Source organism: Grammomys surdaster, unplaced genomic scaffold (assembly GCF_004785775.1).
Source record: "Grammomys surdaster isolate TR1022 unplaced genomic scaffold, NIH_TR_1.0 190, whole genome shotgun sequence".
NCBI classification, from domain to species: domain Eukaryota; kingdom Metazoa; phylum Chordata; class Mammalia; order Rodentia; family Muridae; genus Grammomys; species Grammomys surdaster.
Window position 1 is genome coordinate 6,645,297 of NW_021604635.1, and position 17,745 is coordinate 6,663,041.

The window sequence follows — 17,745 nt, forward strand, 5'->3', positions numbered from 1 at the left end:
TGGCAACCCAGTCACAATGTGTACAGGTAAGTTGCTCATCTGCTTCTTTGAATCTAAGAATGGGAAGCTGTTAGGAGCAGATTTGTCTCAACCACAAATGAATAAATAAGATCAAATGTCACATTCTGTGAATTTCTGGTGTTTTTGAAAACTATCTATGTTAAGTAATCTGGACTGTTGTCCATTAACTGCTCTCAGCTATTTCTAGTTAAAATCTTGAAGACACTCTTAACAATAAACTCAGAGCCAAGAATTTGTTATTTGGCCCTTAACTCACAGGCCCTAAACATCTCAGATCAGTTTAAAATAACAGTTATAGAAGGACTGGGTCTAAGCCCTGTACTTTTAATGTTTTTCTTATCAATAGAAGAAATTTATATCAATGAAACACTTGATTTTGTATCAAAATAAATTCTGTACCACTTATGAAATTATGACTTCAACTTAGTAACAATTATAAAGGTTTCTACCAATTGAGAAATTATGATTAAACCATCAATTTCAGCTATTTCCTTCCTGTTCCAATTATGACTATTTCTACATTCCCTAGAAAGACAACCTACAATAACCACCTCTAGTCCCAAGGCCTAGGGAATTGGAACTCTGACTCTTCATAACTTCTTCAAGCTGGTTATGAGCATAGAGATATTTGAAGGGGGGTGGCGACGATAGGGAAAATCGTCTCTGATGTCTGTGTCTTGGCTGGATCTGGCCAAAATCCAGGACATTAGGAGTTTAAGCAGGTCAATTTAACATGTTTGACAAGGAGATTCACTAAGGTTGTAATATAGTCTGTAATATACAAATCTCAAAACAAATGTTAGTAACATCAAGATAACTTTGTTTGTTTGTTTGCTCGTCTGATTCTCTGGAATCTAGTTCTTTGGGGGTCTCCCTCTATCAAATCTGATCAACATAACTCTGGAAGGTGTAAAGACACTAAACACCTTTTCTAAAAACGCAAGACGAACAAACCTTTTCCCCAAATCTGCATGTCTTTGAGTCAGTAATCAAAAAACCCTTTATTTAGACCTCTCTCCCAGAGGAATAATATAATCACAAAGCTCAAAATCACACTTCTTTTGAAAGTTAAAACAATCTAAAACAAATGAAGTAAACTAAAATACTATTACGTGCCTTAGGCCTTGTCTGTTTTGCCAAGCAGGATAAAGAACCCAAGATTCTCATGGGGCCCACGTTACACAGAATTTGAATATACTGTGAGACGTAAAAAAACAATTTTATACCATCTTACTGTTTGGCTCGCTACCTAGTGCAGCCATCTTGTTATACCTTGTAACTGTTGGTCTCTTTACCTGGAGCCACAGACATTAATAAATAATGCCTGATCAAAGCAGGCAATGATTATCATTGCACTCTCTACTCTGGAGTCAGTGACTAATTTTCCCTATCCTAGTTCCGAACCTTGGGTGAAATTCCCAAACTGAGTTGGACAAAATCAGTATTATAAACCTATCCTAAAAACAAATAATCCCAATATTATAAATTCACAGCTAAATCAGTATCTGCCCCAACATAAAGGCTTTTTCATTCTCTGGTTCTCTGACTCAGAGCAGCCATCTTGTCTCTTTCTTTGTTTCAACTCCACACTTGAGTCCACATGGCTTGTCTCAATGCTAAACAGGTACTCACTTAAAAAAAAAAAATACATAAAATCTCTAACTCTCGGGAAATAAACCACACACGGATCCGTGTAAACAGATGTAAATACTGACATTCTGTGGTCGCGTTTAGAAAGGAGACAAAGAAAGGGTGGTGAGCGATGATGAGCATGACTGACGTTAGGTCAAGAGGATGCTCAGAGAGGATGGAAATCTGCTGTCAATGCCGTTTCAATTCTGCCCAGTTTTTATTCGAGTGTGCAGTGGGCAAGTCCATTAAAATGTTACTGAGGATGAAATCCCAAGTGAAGCTCCTGGCTTCAGAAAGGCCATCTGAACTGTGTAGACAAGTTTGTGACTGGGCAAGGGTTTTTTATTTTGTTTTTTTGAGGGCCACCTTAATTTAGCTATGTGATTTTTTAATTCACTAGTTGATTAAAGTAAAGTGATTTTATTTAATTAAATTTAAAACAAAAGCAAGGGACTGTAGAGCTGGCCAGTTGCTAGGAGCATCTGTTGTTCTTACGGAGGACCCACATTTGATTTCCAGCACCTACGTGTAACGGCTTACAACTGTTTGGACTTCAGTTTCAGGGGATTGGATGCCCTGACCTTCATGGGCACCTAACACACATGTAGTACACATATATACAGATAGGCAAAGCACTCAGGTACAAAGTAATAAAATGAATAATCTAAGAAACCTTGCTATATCATTTAGGCTGGTTATAGATTTTAGGTTATAAATTATGTAATTTGCAATCTCATCAGCCTCACCTCTCAAGTGCTAACACTATAGGTTACCGTGCCTGTGTCCTGAAAAGCATGAATATTACAAGGTTGTTAATGAGCACAGGATGTAGAAAACCTATTTCTCGGTGCTTTTCTGCTCAACTAAAAAATCTCAGCTTCTGAAACTCTCTCTGACCCTCTCTCTCTCTCTCTGTCTCTCTGTCTCTCTGTCTCTCTCTCTGTCTCTGTCTCTTTCTCTCTCTGTCCCTGTCTCTCTCATCTATCTGTCTCTGTGTTTCTGTATACTCTGTGTCTCTGTATCTCTCTCTCTCTCTCTCTCTCTCTCTCTCTCTCTCTCTCACACACACACACACACACACAGAGACACATGAACACAAGCTCTTTCCTGCTCTTAGGAAAACAGGATCTGTATATTCCAAAAGTTTTAGATGATAGAAAAACACTGCAACTGCCAGGCATGAATCTCTATTGAACACTGTCTAATCTTTAGTCCAAAAACTGAATATTTGGAAATAGATTTGTTGTGTCTGAGTAGATTTTAATTTCTTAAATCTGAGCTAAATTGCCTTTAAGGTCCTTTTTTTTTGTTAGCATTATAAACCATGTTCAGTTTGTGTTTTACTGAACGTTGCATTGAAATAAAAGCAAAGCCAAATGAGAAAAATGAGATGACTTCCCCTGCATCTTAGACATTCTGTCTCAGGACTAATAAACAGGAAGGCTTGTCTGTGCCTTTTCACCAGCATCCTCTCAGCGGGAACCTGCAGGGCAAATGTCTTGCTTGCAGGAAAAACAGAAATTATCTGTTTTTCTCTATATATAAAATGCATGTTCTTTATTGAAACTTAGAACAAGGCTTCTACCACATGGGACTTGGGGATCAAACATAGATCATCAGGTTTGATGCATTTACCCAATAAACCGTCTTGCCAGCCCACATAGGACATTTTAAAGAGTGAATTTCAGAAATGTTAAATGAACTCCTACTGTATAAGCATTGGTTAGAGGCAGGCTGCAAACACCAGGAAATGGTGGGGTCATGGGAAGTTAAGGAAGCCTCTCGCCCAGAGTCTGCCTGAGGCTCCCACCAGCTGAGAGGCATGAGTGCTCCCACAGTTCACAATATTTGCTGTGAAAGTTGCTACCATAAAATATAATCTACTTTGGATGCAAAAAATGGCTCAGAGGTTAAAAATACTAGTTGTTCTACCAGGTTGAATTTTCAGCACCCACAGGGCAGCTCACAACTGTCTGTAACTCCAGTTCCAGAGGATGGATCTGGCACCTTCTCACAAACGTACATGCAGGCAAAACATCAATGCATATAAAAATCAGTTATAAAAGATTTACTTATTTTATGTATATGAGCACACTGTAGCTGTCTTCAGACACACCAGAAGAGGACATCAAATCCTGTTACAGATGGTTGTGAGTCAGCATGCAGTTGCTGGGAATTGAACTCAGGACCTCTGGAAGAGCCGTCAGTGCTCTTAACCATTGATTCCTCTCTCCAGCCCCTGAAAAATATTGTTACTCATCAAAGCTGAAGATGTGTAGAGACTTATCACTTCATTATCCATATTAAAAGATACTATCCACTTACATATCCACTTATTTCTCTAGGTGGGGATGGTGGCACACACTTTTAATTCCAGCATTTGAGAGGCAGAAGCAGGCCCATTCCTGAGTTCCAGACCAGTGTGGGCTACATAGTGAAACCCTGTCTCAAAAACCATAGTTTAGGAAAACATAGGCAAATACTATACATGGCAAAATCTAAAATATTCATAATCTCATCATTCACTTGAACGGTTAAGTATGTCTTCTTCAACTCTGGCAGTGTCTGTATTGTGCATTATTCTTCCATCCATAATTCACATATGACACTTATCACGTCCTGGTTTTGACTTGCATTTCCCTAAGTGATGTTAAACATCCCTCTGTGTATTTGACGGCTATCAGGACTCTGGAAGATCCCTGTGTCCTTTGGTGTGATTTCAATTCAAACCTTTCTCCAGGTATATTCTGGATGCCTGGCCATTATAAGACACATGGTTGACAAATTTTTTTCCTATTTTGTATGCTATCTTCTGACTTTTTTTTTGCTAATGTCTTTGATATACAAAATTTTAAACTGTGAATTTCATTTTAGGTATTCTGTTTGCTGTTTGTACTTCTAGTATCAACCTAAGAACCTACTGTCAAACCCGAAAGAGTGGCTCATCGCTTTGTTTTCAGAGTTTTATTATGTTAGCTCCCATGTTTTGGTACCTGGTTAATTTTTTTAAGTTAAAAAAATGTTGTATCTAGTGTGTGAATGTTTTGCCTTTGTGTATGTCTGTATACTACTGTGTACCTGGTGACCCTGGAGGCCAATGATAGTGTCAAATCCCCTAGAACTAGAGTTGCAGATGGTTTTTAGCACCCTGTGGGCAATGGTAATTGAACCTGGGTCCTTAGAAAAACCAGCCACGGTCTTAGCTGCTGACCCATCTGAGAGAGGGACTTAACACCCATTCTTTTGAGTAGACATTCCAATTGATCCCAATCACTCACTGAAGAAACTGCAGGGCCCTGATGGCATGGTGGAACAGGCCTTAAACTAACATCAGGTAGATTCAGGAAGATTCAAAAATATCTCTGCGGGTTTCTGGCCAACCTGGTGTACATAGCAAGCTCCAGGACATCCAGGGCTATGAAGAGAGCAAAGGGCTCTCTAACAGGCCCTGGTAGGTCTTGCTCTCTCCCCTTCCCTCTCCCTTGCTATAAACCAGTAGATTACATGCCTAAGGCTAGCCCTCAAGGTCTATTCCCTTATTTGGCCACTTCCTTATGCTTGAATAAAACTTCAAAATCCAACTATTGGAACACCAAGGTGAGCAATCAAAACTCATCATTGGTCTACACTGGCTGAAGTATCCAGTCATAACTTACCAGCTTTCTCTAACACAGGTGAACATACATTTTTTTTTCTCCTTGAAAGCCACTGCTGCAGAAACACCTGTTGCTGTCTTATCCAGAGCTAGCGCCTCCACTTCCCACCCCGCCATCCCCCCCCCCACTGGATGGGCCTTGGCGGTTTGGTAAAAAAAAAAAAATTATCAAGCCTAGTGCACACCTTTAATCCAAGCACTTGTGAGGCAGAGGTAAGCAAATCTCTGAGTTGGAAACCAGCATGGCCTACAGAGCAAGCTCCAGGACTGCCAGGGCTACACATAAAACTGCTGTCTCAAAAACACCAATAAATAAATAAATAAATAAATAAATAAATAAATAAATAAATAAGATTCCAGATGCGTGTGTTTTATTCTTTTGATATAAACATAAGGAATTGTGACTACTATAGCAGAGCTGTCAGAATTGAAATCAGAACTCCTCCAACTTTAAAAATAAAATATTTCAGCTATCCAGGCCATGTGAAATTCCATATGAAACTGAGGGTTGCCTTTTCTAATTTTATAGGGATTATCCTGGATCTATAGATTGCTATGAATAGTATTGAAATCTTAGGAATAATATCTTCTAGTCCACAGAGATCGGATTTTCTTGGTTTTAACATTGATTTTGGTCTATCTGAATTTCTTTCAAGATTTTTGTAGTTTTAGTACACAAATAAATTGACTTTCTGGGCTAAATCTACCCTTAATATTTTATTCTTTTGGATGCTATAGCATATGGAATTGTTTTGTTAACATATTGACATATAGATTAGTCTATAGCGACCAATTCATTTATTTGTTCTAGTTGCATCTTTCACATATTTTTTTCTTTTGGAACTTTATACATGTGCACAATGTATTTTGATCATATCCACTCTCTCCCCGTTCCTACTCCTCCTACACTCCTTCCCTTACATCTCTGTCCCAACTTTGTGTTCCCTTTTTATTTGTTTATTATTCCCTACTAAGCTCAGTTTATACTCGCTATGTGCATGGATGTAGGGCCATCCATGGAGATAGGCAATGATACATCAGGGGCCGTATCTCTGAAGAAAACCAACTCTCTATCTCCCACCATCAACTACCACTAATTCCTCAGTTAAGGGTGGGGCTTTGGGAGCCTCTCCCCATTCATGTTGGAATGTTGACTGACCAGATCTTGCACAAGTCTCCTGTCAGCTATTGTGAGCTCATGATCCAAAAGCTCTGTAGTATCCAGAAGACACTATTTTGCCACCATCCTCTTATCCTCTGGCTCTTACAATCTTCCTGTTCCCTCTTCTGGGATGTTCCATAGGTCTTGAGCATAAGGGGTATGATATGAAAGGAGTCCCCATTTAGGGCTGAGAACTCTACAGTTACTTATTCTTTTCATTTTGACCACTTGTATTTCTGTATTATTCTCTGTCTACCCCCAAGAAGAAGCTTCTCTGATGACGGGTGAGAGTTGCACCAATCCATGGCTATTAGGATAAGTATTTAGACGATAGCTTGATACTACATTCATTTAGCAGAGTTACTACTGTGGATTCTTCCCTAGAGCCTATGAATTCCTAGCCATGAATTCTTGGTCAGATTTACAGTGCCAGATGTGCATTCCTCCTGTGGGATGGTCTTAAATACCTATCCAGGCGATTGGTAACTCCCATGACATTCATGCTTATATCTTTTGATATAATTACATTGATATCTTTTGACATATCTTTTTGAGCCAAGATTATTGCATCTTGCAAGGTTCATATCTGGGTAAGATCACTCATGACCTACTGTCTAGGAGCCTGCATGGAAGTTTCTAGGACTCAGGGAGTTAGCCAACCAAGACAGTCCAGATCAGTACCAGTTTGATTTTTCTCTGTCCTGTGACCAAGGTGTGCTATGTCCTGAGCAATAGGTCTTACTATCAAGTTCTGGTGGCTAATCAAGACCCATCACAATAGCTGTATAATATCGGAGAGCTTTGAGACTTTCTAGTAAGATTCTTTGACCTTTCCTCTATAGGATCATTTCATCTGCCAACTCTTTTACTTATCTCTTCCCGGTTTGATTGCCCTGTCTTTTCTCGACTAACTGCATTGCTGGAACCACTGATACAATGGAGGCAGACATTCTGTGTTTCCTAGCTAAAGAAGAAGCGTTCCATCTCATGTTAAGTCCTTCTGCAGGCACAGGGACAGAGTCCTCCAGGCTTCTCCCTCGCAGGTGGTTTCTGTTACTACTCATTAACTTCCCAGAATGCTCATTTCCCCTTTATTGGAAAGCTTGTTTATTTATTTATTTATTTATTTATTTATTTAACTTTGGATCCTTCAAACAAAAATGATGTGGTTTTTATATATTAGTGAAGCTTTGGGATGACCTGGAGATAAATTTATCTCTCATTTAATCTTGGTCTGTATGAAGGTGGTACTTACTGTCTCTACTTTTGGACAAGGAAACTAAGCTTAGGAAACAAGCCTAACGCCGTCACAGAGACAGCAGATAGTTGAGCGCCGGTTTAGCGGTCCCAGGCTGCTAAGATAATCTTGTTAAGTGTAGTATTATTACACGGGTTATTTTTTTTTCTAATGTCATTTGGCTTCAAGCAAGTGTTCAGAAACAAGTCTTTTATTCTATTACATTGTTGTTTGTCTCCTTTTTTTTTTGTATGTATGTGGGGGGCACATGTCACAGTACATACGTGGAGGTCAGAGGACAATCTGTGGGAATCGGTTCTCTCCTTCCACCAGGAGGATTCTGGGAACCCAACTTAGGTCATCAGGCTTGGCAGCAGGTTCCTTTTTTCCACTCAGTCATCTCACCAGCCCTGAAACAATCTGATCTTAGGATTCCCTCAATTCTATGGTAAAAGCCCAGCAAGCTCATCTTCCGAGTAATTGTACCTCAAGAACACATGACTTCATTAGTTTAATTAATTGCAGCCCTCCTATATAAACAAAACTCTCTGCTGGAAGATTGCCAGCAAACGTTCAAAAAGACACTAAAAGCCGAAGGTGGAGACAGTGACTAACAGTGAAGGGCTTTCAGAGCGTGGAGAAAGCCAAAGGTAACTTGGATGTAGCCAACCTTCTCTCCACAGCTGTTAGCTAACTCTATGGCCTCCAAAAGCCATACTTCAGAAACCTCATCCTCAATGCGGTGATTCTGTGCAGGACGGACTAAAGGATGGTTTAGACCATAAGAACTCTACCCTGTACACAGTAGCTACATTGTACAAAGAACCTTTGGGAAAAGGAAACAGTCCAAGGGTCTACTTTCTCCTCTCTACTTGAAATGTAGCCTTCGTTGTCTCTGCTGCAATGTTAAGACTTGACCCCTTTAAATGTCCCCTTTAAATGTGACAGCACATTTCAGGCCGCCACAGTGTAAAGCTTCATCAATAGAAGATGCTAGACAAAGAATGAAGAGCTTTTCTCTTGGGAGTTTCAGTGTATTCTCATGAGGTCTTCGCAGCATCCTGACTTCTCCAACCCGAGCTCCAGCATCACCATCTGTCAAATGCCAGCACCCTGCAGTGTGCAGTGGTCAGCAGGTTGGTGGCTAAGGGCTTCTTTCTTCAAGCTCTGAGCAACTCAGCTAGTCTCTGTTAATCTCTCTCAGGGGATGTCTTTTCTGAATAGCTTCCCTTGGAACTCCAGGGGACAGCACATTTCCAGTAAGTTCCTCTGAAGTGATCTAGTGAGTCCTCTGCATTCTACCGAGGTGTACTGTGCCCTTCGCAGTCTAAATCTCAGTTCTCAGTCCTGGCCCTGGCAGAGGAGGGGGTGGGCGCTCCAATAGCATCTCAGCTGGGAATGATGACTGCTTCCTAAATAGGTTTTGTTTAAGATCTCTCTCTCTCTCCTCTCTCTCTCTCTCTCCCTCCCTCCCTCCTACCCTCCTTCTCTCCCCCCCCCTCTCTTGGTTCGACTTCATTCTCATCCAAAAGACCAACTGCAGCCAAATGACTTGGCCCATCTCTTGAACCTCCTCCCTGTTGCAATGCTTCCTAGCCAGTGTTCGTTCCCTCTGCAGCTGAGCTCCGCACTCTGATTTTAGCCTTGTGGGAAGTAGGCTTGGTTTACCAGTAGTCATGGCTTCCACTCAGAAAGCTGCTTCCCTAGGCAGACAGAATCCTTGGCCAGCTTGTGCTAGGTCCCTTTGTTGCAAAAAGTGCAACAAGTTTTAAGATTCATTCCTCAAGTTAGTTTGTAGGAGTTCTGCCAGTACAGGAAGAAGCAAATCCCCACCCCACTCTCTCCCTTGGTTGTACTCCCGAAACTGTTCCCTCCCCCTCTCCCTTTCTCTCTCCCTCTTTCCCTCTTCCTCCCTCTCTTCCCTTCCCCCTCCCCAATCTCTTTCAATCCATAATTACCCCAATCATCTTACAAACTTCTGTCTCTTGCCTGGACCCTGAATGCAGGTAAATTTTGCCTTCTGATCTCTGCATTTTCTCAATAGCGACACTGTATAGTACATCAATCACAACTTTTAAAAAGATATGTGTCTATTGAGTAAATTTTTAGATATGAGGAAGAGTATGCCGTACTTAACTGCCAATAAACAAAGGACACAGCGCACATGCCTGAGGCACATGCCTGAAATCACAACATTCAGGAGGTCGAGGCAGGGGATTCCACCTGCAAAGGCAGCATGGGGAGACCGTTCATCTCAGTGGGGGGCTGGGGTAGGAGTGGGGAGTAGGAGGAAAAGATTTAAAGACATATTATTGACTTAGGCCATGGTCTTACAGCATAGGAAAGGCTGAAGCATTTCATCTTTAAATCCAACTGTGACAAACCAGATGGGCTCTCTGGATTAATGAGGGCTTAAAGTTCAGAAAGGAATCTGGCTTGTCAGGCCCAGTATAAGGCAGGGAGTGGTGGGTACGAATTCCTAGTTATCAGCCAAAGGTCATTGCTTGGACACTTCATTCCCAGTGCAACTATGTTAGGAGGTAGGCGCTAAAATAAGAGGAAGGGAAGACAGATGTAAGAACTTGGTCCCCTTAAGTGGTTTTAGAAATATATTTTAATTATATATGTCTGTGTGGGTCTTGGGTCTGTGCACATGTGAGCACAGGTGCATCCAGAGTCCAGGAGAGAGCATCAAATCCCAGAGCTGGAGTTACAGGTGGTTATAAACCACGTGAAATCCAGCCTATCATATTATATTATATTATATTATATTATATTATATTATATTATATTATATTATATTATATCATTATTAATTATATTATATTATTTGTCTGTTTGTTTATTTTGAGATGGTGTCTCTACATATCTCTGGCTGACCTGGAACTGGCTTTGTAAAGCAGGCTGGCCTTGAACTCATAGAGATCCACCTGTGTCTGCCTCCCAGGTGCTGGCACTCAGGGCATATGTCAGCACATCCAGCTCCAGCCTTTTAAATAAGGAAAAAGACTTCTGAAACACTAGTGAGGTGTAGACTCCTGGCCTTTGCCCACGGTGGGTTGCTAGAGTAGTATGACATGATCTTCTCACACAGCCTGTGGCATTAAGTGTAAGAAAAAAAAAAAGCAAGCTGGTGGAGGAGGCTCAGGCAGGAGGATTGTGAGTGCCACGTTGGGTTTCTTATGTTTTCAAGTAAGTGGTTTGTTTTGATGGTTCCTGGTGGTTTCCTCTCTGGAAGGAAGATGTCTTTGTCAAGTAGAAGCAGGGTCTGTTTGTTTGTTTATTTATTTATTTATTTATTTATTTATTTAATGTTTTGTTCTGTGTTGCGTCAGGGCCTTACTGTGTCCTAGGCTGGTCTGGAACTTGTTTTTCCGGTCCCCCTCTCCTGAGTGCTGACTAGCATGTGAGGCTCCACACATGGCTTAGTTTTGATGGTATTCGCTGCCTCTCTGCCTGCTCAGTGTTTGAACTCGGGGTTTTGAGTGCCACATGGCTGCCAATTGACCCTTGAAATATTCATTTCTGAAGAGGGAAAAAGATGATGTGTTAGATAATACAGAACTAAAAAAAAAAAAAAGATAATACAGAACTGATGCTAGAAACTTCTGGCTTATCAATAAACCCAACACGTCACAATGTTAAAAACATAGCCTTAGGTTTCAGTCATAGTTTTATTCTCCTTGTTCCTAACCACAGACCACTGGACACAAGCCAGAACTAGCCAAAACCTATTCCTAACTTTGGTTTTTGTTTTTTTTGTTTTGTTTTTGTATTTTTGGTTTTTTTGTTTGTTTGTTTTCTTAGGGGTTTCTTTTATTGTTTAAGAATATATATGTATATATATATGTGTGTGTGTGTGTGTATGTATATAATATACCCATTTTCAACATTTAGAATAAAATACTATTAAATTTAATAATTAAATTATTAAATTTATACTAAATTATTTTAATTTATACTTAAGTATTTAATTTATACTTAAGTATTAAATTAATTTTATACTTAAGTATTAAATTAATTTAATACTTAAATTATTATGAACAAATAGATCATCATCCAGGAGTGCACTGTCATTTGTCCTGTCATGACTCTGTGGAACTGGGGAGCCTACACCAGGCCTCATTCGTGGGCAGACGCCCCCCACCTCTCACTCATGACTCTGTTCAAAGATTCAGTAACAGCAGCTGTGGGACAGTGTTCCAATTCCCTTAAATATCAATCTCACCGTATTAACTTGAATTCCTGGAAACATCTCTCCATTCTCCACTATGTATATTGACATGTTCTACATCCTGCCAAAATAAAAATTATTCTGACTCTAATGTTCAGCTGTACTCTACTTCCAACTAGAAAATTCACAAATGACTATTCTCTATCAGATACAGCGCTTTATGGATATAAACTTGGAAATCTGTGTAACAATTATTTGATTTTTCGGTCAGTACCCAAATTAAACTGTACATTCAAAAGAATCTTGGGTTGGGGATTCAGTTGAGTGGCTGAGCACTTGCCTGGCAAGCTCTGGGTTATGCTCTCAGATCCAGAAAAGAAGTGCCTTAGGAAGGTGCTTCCGTTTGTTTACTGCAGAACACGCAAAATTTAACTTTTTTATGGGGAGACACTGCCATCTTGTGTCCAGATAGCAGAAAAGCAATGGAACAGCTTGGACTTCCTTAGTGAATTTCCCACTCCTACATAGACCCACTAGACCTTCATATTCCTTGACATTATAATTAGTCAATTACTAGGAGATTAATATTTCCATAAATTTGCCAAAATTTATTCATTTTCTCAGAGAAATGAAGCCTCAGAGGATTGCTTCCGTATGTACCAATTTCTATTGATTTGAAATCAGAAGGCATCAAATTGCAACAAAAGCTCGAAATCAGCCCATCTGGTATCGATTAAACCACCTGAAAGTGAACTTTTTCCTCACACCATTCCAAAACTCTTTACCTTGTTACCGTGTTCGCAGTGTTACATAGACATTTACTTGAACCTCACAATGAACTCAACGGGAAACATTTTATCTTTCTCATTTTAAATAACAATCAGGGTGATGTTGTCACCATCCATTTGCCTGCAAATTTCACAATGTCTTTGTTTTTAATAGCCAAGTAGTACTCTATTCTATAAATGAACCACATTTTCCATTTTCTTCATCCATCCTTTGGTTGAGTGACACCTAGGTTGTTTCCAGTTTCTGGTTATTCCAAATAAAGCTGCTACGAACATAGTTGAGCAAATGTCCTTGTGGAATGTTGGAGTGTCTTTTCAGTTTAGGCACACAGAAGATAATTTGCATGAGATGTCAATGAAGAGATCCAGGGCTGAACAGATGATGGCTCAATGGGTAAAACACTGCCCATGCAAGTGCCAGGATCAGAGCTTGGATCCTCAACAGCTATGTAGACAGATATGGTAGCGTACCCATAATTCCACCACTTGGGAAGAAAGAGAGGAGGAATACCTAGGTAACCCTGCTACAGTCAGATCAGTTCAAGTGAGAGCTAGCTTTATCTAAGGTGGAGAGTGACCAAGGAAGATAAGAAACTCAATGTCAACTTCTGGTCTCCATGTGCATCTGCACTCCTGTACGGGTGTGTGCTCACACATGGAAATGTGCACACAAACACACACAAATAGATATTCAATAGATTAGCTGCTGGGAGACTCCTGGTAGCTTTCTAGAAGGATGGGTTAGTTACAAATTACAATGTTGTTTTAGAACACTATGCACTGGAGAAAGGAGAATCTCTAAGGGCAAAGCAGTGACATCTTCATAAATGATTGGATTTCCAAGATGGAGTCTTTGCCTTTATGTGCGATTTTTAAGGAGGCAAGAATGTAGCTGATTGTGACTTTCTCTTTCCACATGACTCTTCCAGACCACCCTTGGTCTTGCCAGTGGGGTTCTTGCCCATATAAAAAAAAGGAAACTAGTCCAGTACCATTTCAGCACTCCTGAACTATATGACTTGGTTCTAAAGAAAAGGAGTATAGAGCATTATTATGTTGGAATTAACTGGTTGTAGTTATCGGAAACTTTTATCCACAAGGCTCAATGTTCAGATCCCCTAGAAGGCAGCCATTGCTCTGATGGACCAAGTTTCCTGAATCTCTTCCCCAGGATGGAATTGAAATAACTGAACATTGCTTTTATAGAAAGGCACATGTCACATGCCTCACATCTTCCCTTTGTTGTTGTTGTTTTTGAGACAGGGTCTCTCTAAGTAGCTGGCTGTCCTGGAGCTTGCTTTGTAGTTCAGACTGGCCTCAGACTCACAGAGATCTATCTGTGTCTGACTCCTGTGTGCTGAGATTAAAGGTGTGGGATACAACTTCTTTCGTTTCAGTTTCTGATATGACCTTGACAATATTCCACGACCTCAGATGATAAAGTGACATTTACAGCATTCATTCACAAGCACCATTTAACTGTCCCTTACAGAAAATTTAAATTTCTTTAGTATTACATGACAGAATCTTCTGAATCATATGTATATAAGATGTCTATTTTTCCCCAATGAAATGCTGAATCCTATTAGTAATCTTAGCAATGTAACATAAGCACAAGAAATTATTTTAATCTATCTGTGGTGGTTTCTGTAATGGCCTGGTAGAACATGTGTTTGAATGCCTGGCCTACGGAGAATGGCACTATTAAAGGTCTGGCCTTGATGGAGTAGGTGTAGCCTTGTTGGAGGAAGTGTGTCACTGTGGGGACAGGCTTTGAGGTCTCCTAAACTCAAGCTCTGCCCAGTGTGGAACAGTCTCATTCTTCTGCCTGTGTATCAAGATATACAACTCTCAGCTCCTTCAGTACCATGTCTGCTACACTCAATGATGATAATGGACTGATCCTCTGACAGTGTAAGCAAGGCCCAATTGAATGTTTTCCTTTACAAGAGTTGCTTTGGTCATGGTGTCTCTTCACAGCAATGATACCCTAAGACAGACGTTGGTACCAGGGACTAGGGTATTGCTGTGATAGATTTGAACAGGCTTTGTTTGGAGGAATGTGGATTTGGGGACTTTGTATTAGGAAAGTAGTAGAATGCTTCAAGAGCTGCTTAGTGGACCATCCTAGTAAGAGTACGGTGCTGCTCATGCTTTGAACTGTGGAGGCCTGGCTCAAGATTGCGGTTTCAGAGGAGAACCTTAATATGTTGCCTAGAGATTGTACTTGTGATATTTTTGGGAAGAATGTGGGTGCTTTTTGCCCTTTGTCCAAAGAGTCTGCCTGAGGCTAAAATGAAGAGATTTAGAATACATTCCTTGCATTGGCAAAGGAAGCTTCAGAAAAGCCTAATTTAGACTGTGTCCTGTGGTTCACTCTTATGAGGAGTGTTCATAGAAAGCTTAGGAAGGAAAAAATACAAAATGTATGGTTCAAGGATTAAAGGGACACCAGGAAGTGGAACAGAGCTCAATTCTTTGTTCAAGGAGATAAACAAATTAAAGATATTAAGTGGAATTAAGGGAGTGGTGATCTTGGGTCAAGATCCTACCCAGCTAAGCTTCCATCTTATAAAAATAAAAAGTAATTAAAGAAAAGCTTAGGTCCACGCATGTTGGTACACACCTTCATTTTTTTTTAATTTATTTTATGTGTATGAGTACACTGTTGCTGTCTTCAGACACATCAGAAGAAGGCACTGGATTTCATTACAGATGGTCGTGAACCACCATGTGGTTGCTGGGAATTGAACTCAGGACCTCTGGAAGAGCAATCAGTACTCTTAACCACTGAGTCATCTCTCCAGCCCTAGTACACATGTTTAATTCCAGCACTCAGGAGATAGAGGCATGTGATCTCTGAGTTCAAGGCCAGCCTGGTTTATAGAGCAAATTCCATGTCAGCCAAGCGTAGGCAGTAAAGGAAACCATGGAAAACATAAAGTTGATGAACATGTAATTGAACAAGGGGGCCATATTCCAGCCCAAGCAAGCAGCAGAATTTAGCAGATTTGATCATTTGGTTCTGGCATTAGAATCATAGATAGAAGAAAGGGATTATGAGATTTCTTTCTACAATTAAGGAAAGCTGCTGAGTTTGGGAATGTGTCAGGGGTGTCTCTGCATGGAGGACCAGAGAGGCCATTGTGTGAAGCTGTGAAGGTGAAGCCTGGATTGCCTTGAAGACCTTAAGAAGTTGGAGTTATCTGAGCCATGGGATACCTGTCGAGGAAAGCTGCTAACAATGAATGGACCCTGCCCAGGAAAAGAAGTGTCTTGCAGTTAATAAAGCTAAAAGGAGTTGGAGATCTGAAGAGCATTTTGACATCAGACATGGAGATGCAAAGTTTGGAGTTTGCCCAGCTGGTTTTCATTCTTGCTTTGATCCAGTGTTTCCTCACCATGTTCCCTTCCATATGTTTTGTAATGGTAATGATTCTCCTGTGCCACTGGATGTTGGAAGTACGTGATTTTTGATTTTGATTTTACAGGGAGGTTAAGAGATTGCATGGATCTCAGAAGAGACTTTGGACTTTCAAACATTGCTGAAACTGTGATAAACGATGTGGACTTTTGAAGTTAGACTAAATGCATTTTCATTATGCTATGGGTATAAGACTATGGGTGCCAGGGAGTGGGCTGTGGTGGTTTGAATAGGTAGGACCCGCAGACATGTGTTTGAATGCTTGGCCCATAGATAGTAGCACTATTATGTGTGATCTTGTAGTAGGTGTGGGCTTTGTTGGAGGAAATGTTTCACTGTGGGGGCGGGCTTTGAGTCTCCTATGCTCAAGTTCACCTTAGTTCGGAACAGTCTCCTTCTGCTCCCTGCTGATCAAGTCCTTGTCTACCTGCAAGCCACGCTTCCTACCATGATAATGGACTGAACTTATGAAAGCCAGTCTCAATTACACATTTTCCTTTATAAGAGTTACCTTGCTCATGGTGTCTTTTCCTAAGACACCAAACTTCCTGGGTTTCATTGAACTCTTACCCATTTTTTCACCTCTCTTCAGTTAACATGTGTGGGTGTCTTACACTTGTGTGCCTGGTACTCAAAGGCCAGAAATGGGCGTCAGAGCCTCAGATGGGTGTGAGCAGTTATGTGGGTTCTTGGAATCAAACCCGGATCCTCCATAAGAGCTGCAAATATTCCTAACCACTGAATTTTCTCTCTACCTTCTTGCCAAAACCAACCAGCCAACCAACCATCCAACCAAACCAGCCAACCAGCCAACCAGCCAACCAGCCAGCCAGCCAACCAGCCAGCCAACCAACCAACCAAAAACTTCATTTTTAAAATAAAGTTTCAAGTGGAATAAATCAGTTACAGCTCCCACACCTTAGTTTCTACTGGCCTAGAGAACTTCTGTTAAGTATCTAACTTATGTGGGGTTTGGTGTCAAGCTTTGGCTTTCTTCACTTTTGAAAAACTCCTATGGCTTTTACAACTTTTTGTTTTGTTGTTTTTCTAATTATAAATCTTTTTTTTTTTTTTTTGGTTTTTCAAGACAGGGTTTCTCTGTGTAGCCCTGGCTGTCCTGGAACTCACTCTGTAGACCAGGCTGGCCTTGAACTCAGAAATCCACCTGCCTCTGCCTCCCAAGTGCTGGGATTAAAGGGGTGCGCCACCACTGCCCAGCTCACTCTTGTGGTGCAGAAGTTACCTTTTCCTCCCTTCACCTTGTTCTCATTATTTCCTCACTGTTTTGCATTCCTGACCTTTGTCCACAGTCTATTATTAACACTCACCCTGTACATTATGCATAGCATCAGTTTTACACATTTGTAGAAATCGTGATTACTGCTACGTAAAGGAGCCTTTGTTCTTCCAGACAACGTGGGCTGTGGTTTGACTTAACAAATTACTGGTATTGGTGTATTTCTACCATCCCAAATCACTTGTTCTGAAACTGCTTTAGTTTCCGAGGCTTAAAACCTGAAACCAGAACCTCCCAGATCCAGCCGACGAGAGTCACTGTGACTAAGACATGATTCTAGTAGATTCAGACATTGGAACTTAACACACAGTAACCATTATGCTACATGTGCCAGAAAACAGATCACAATACCGAA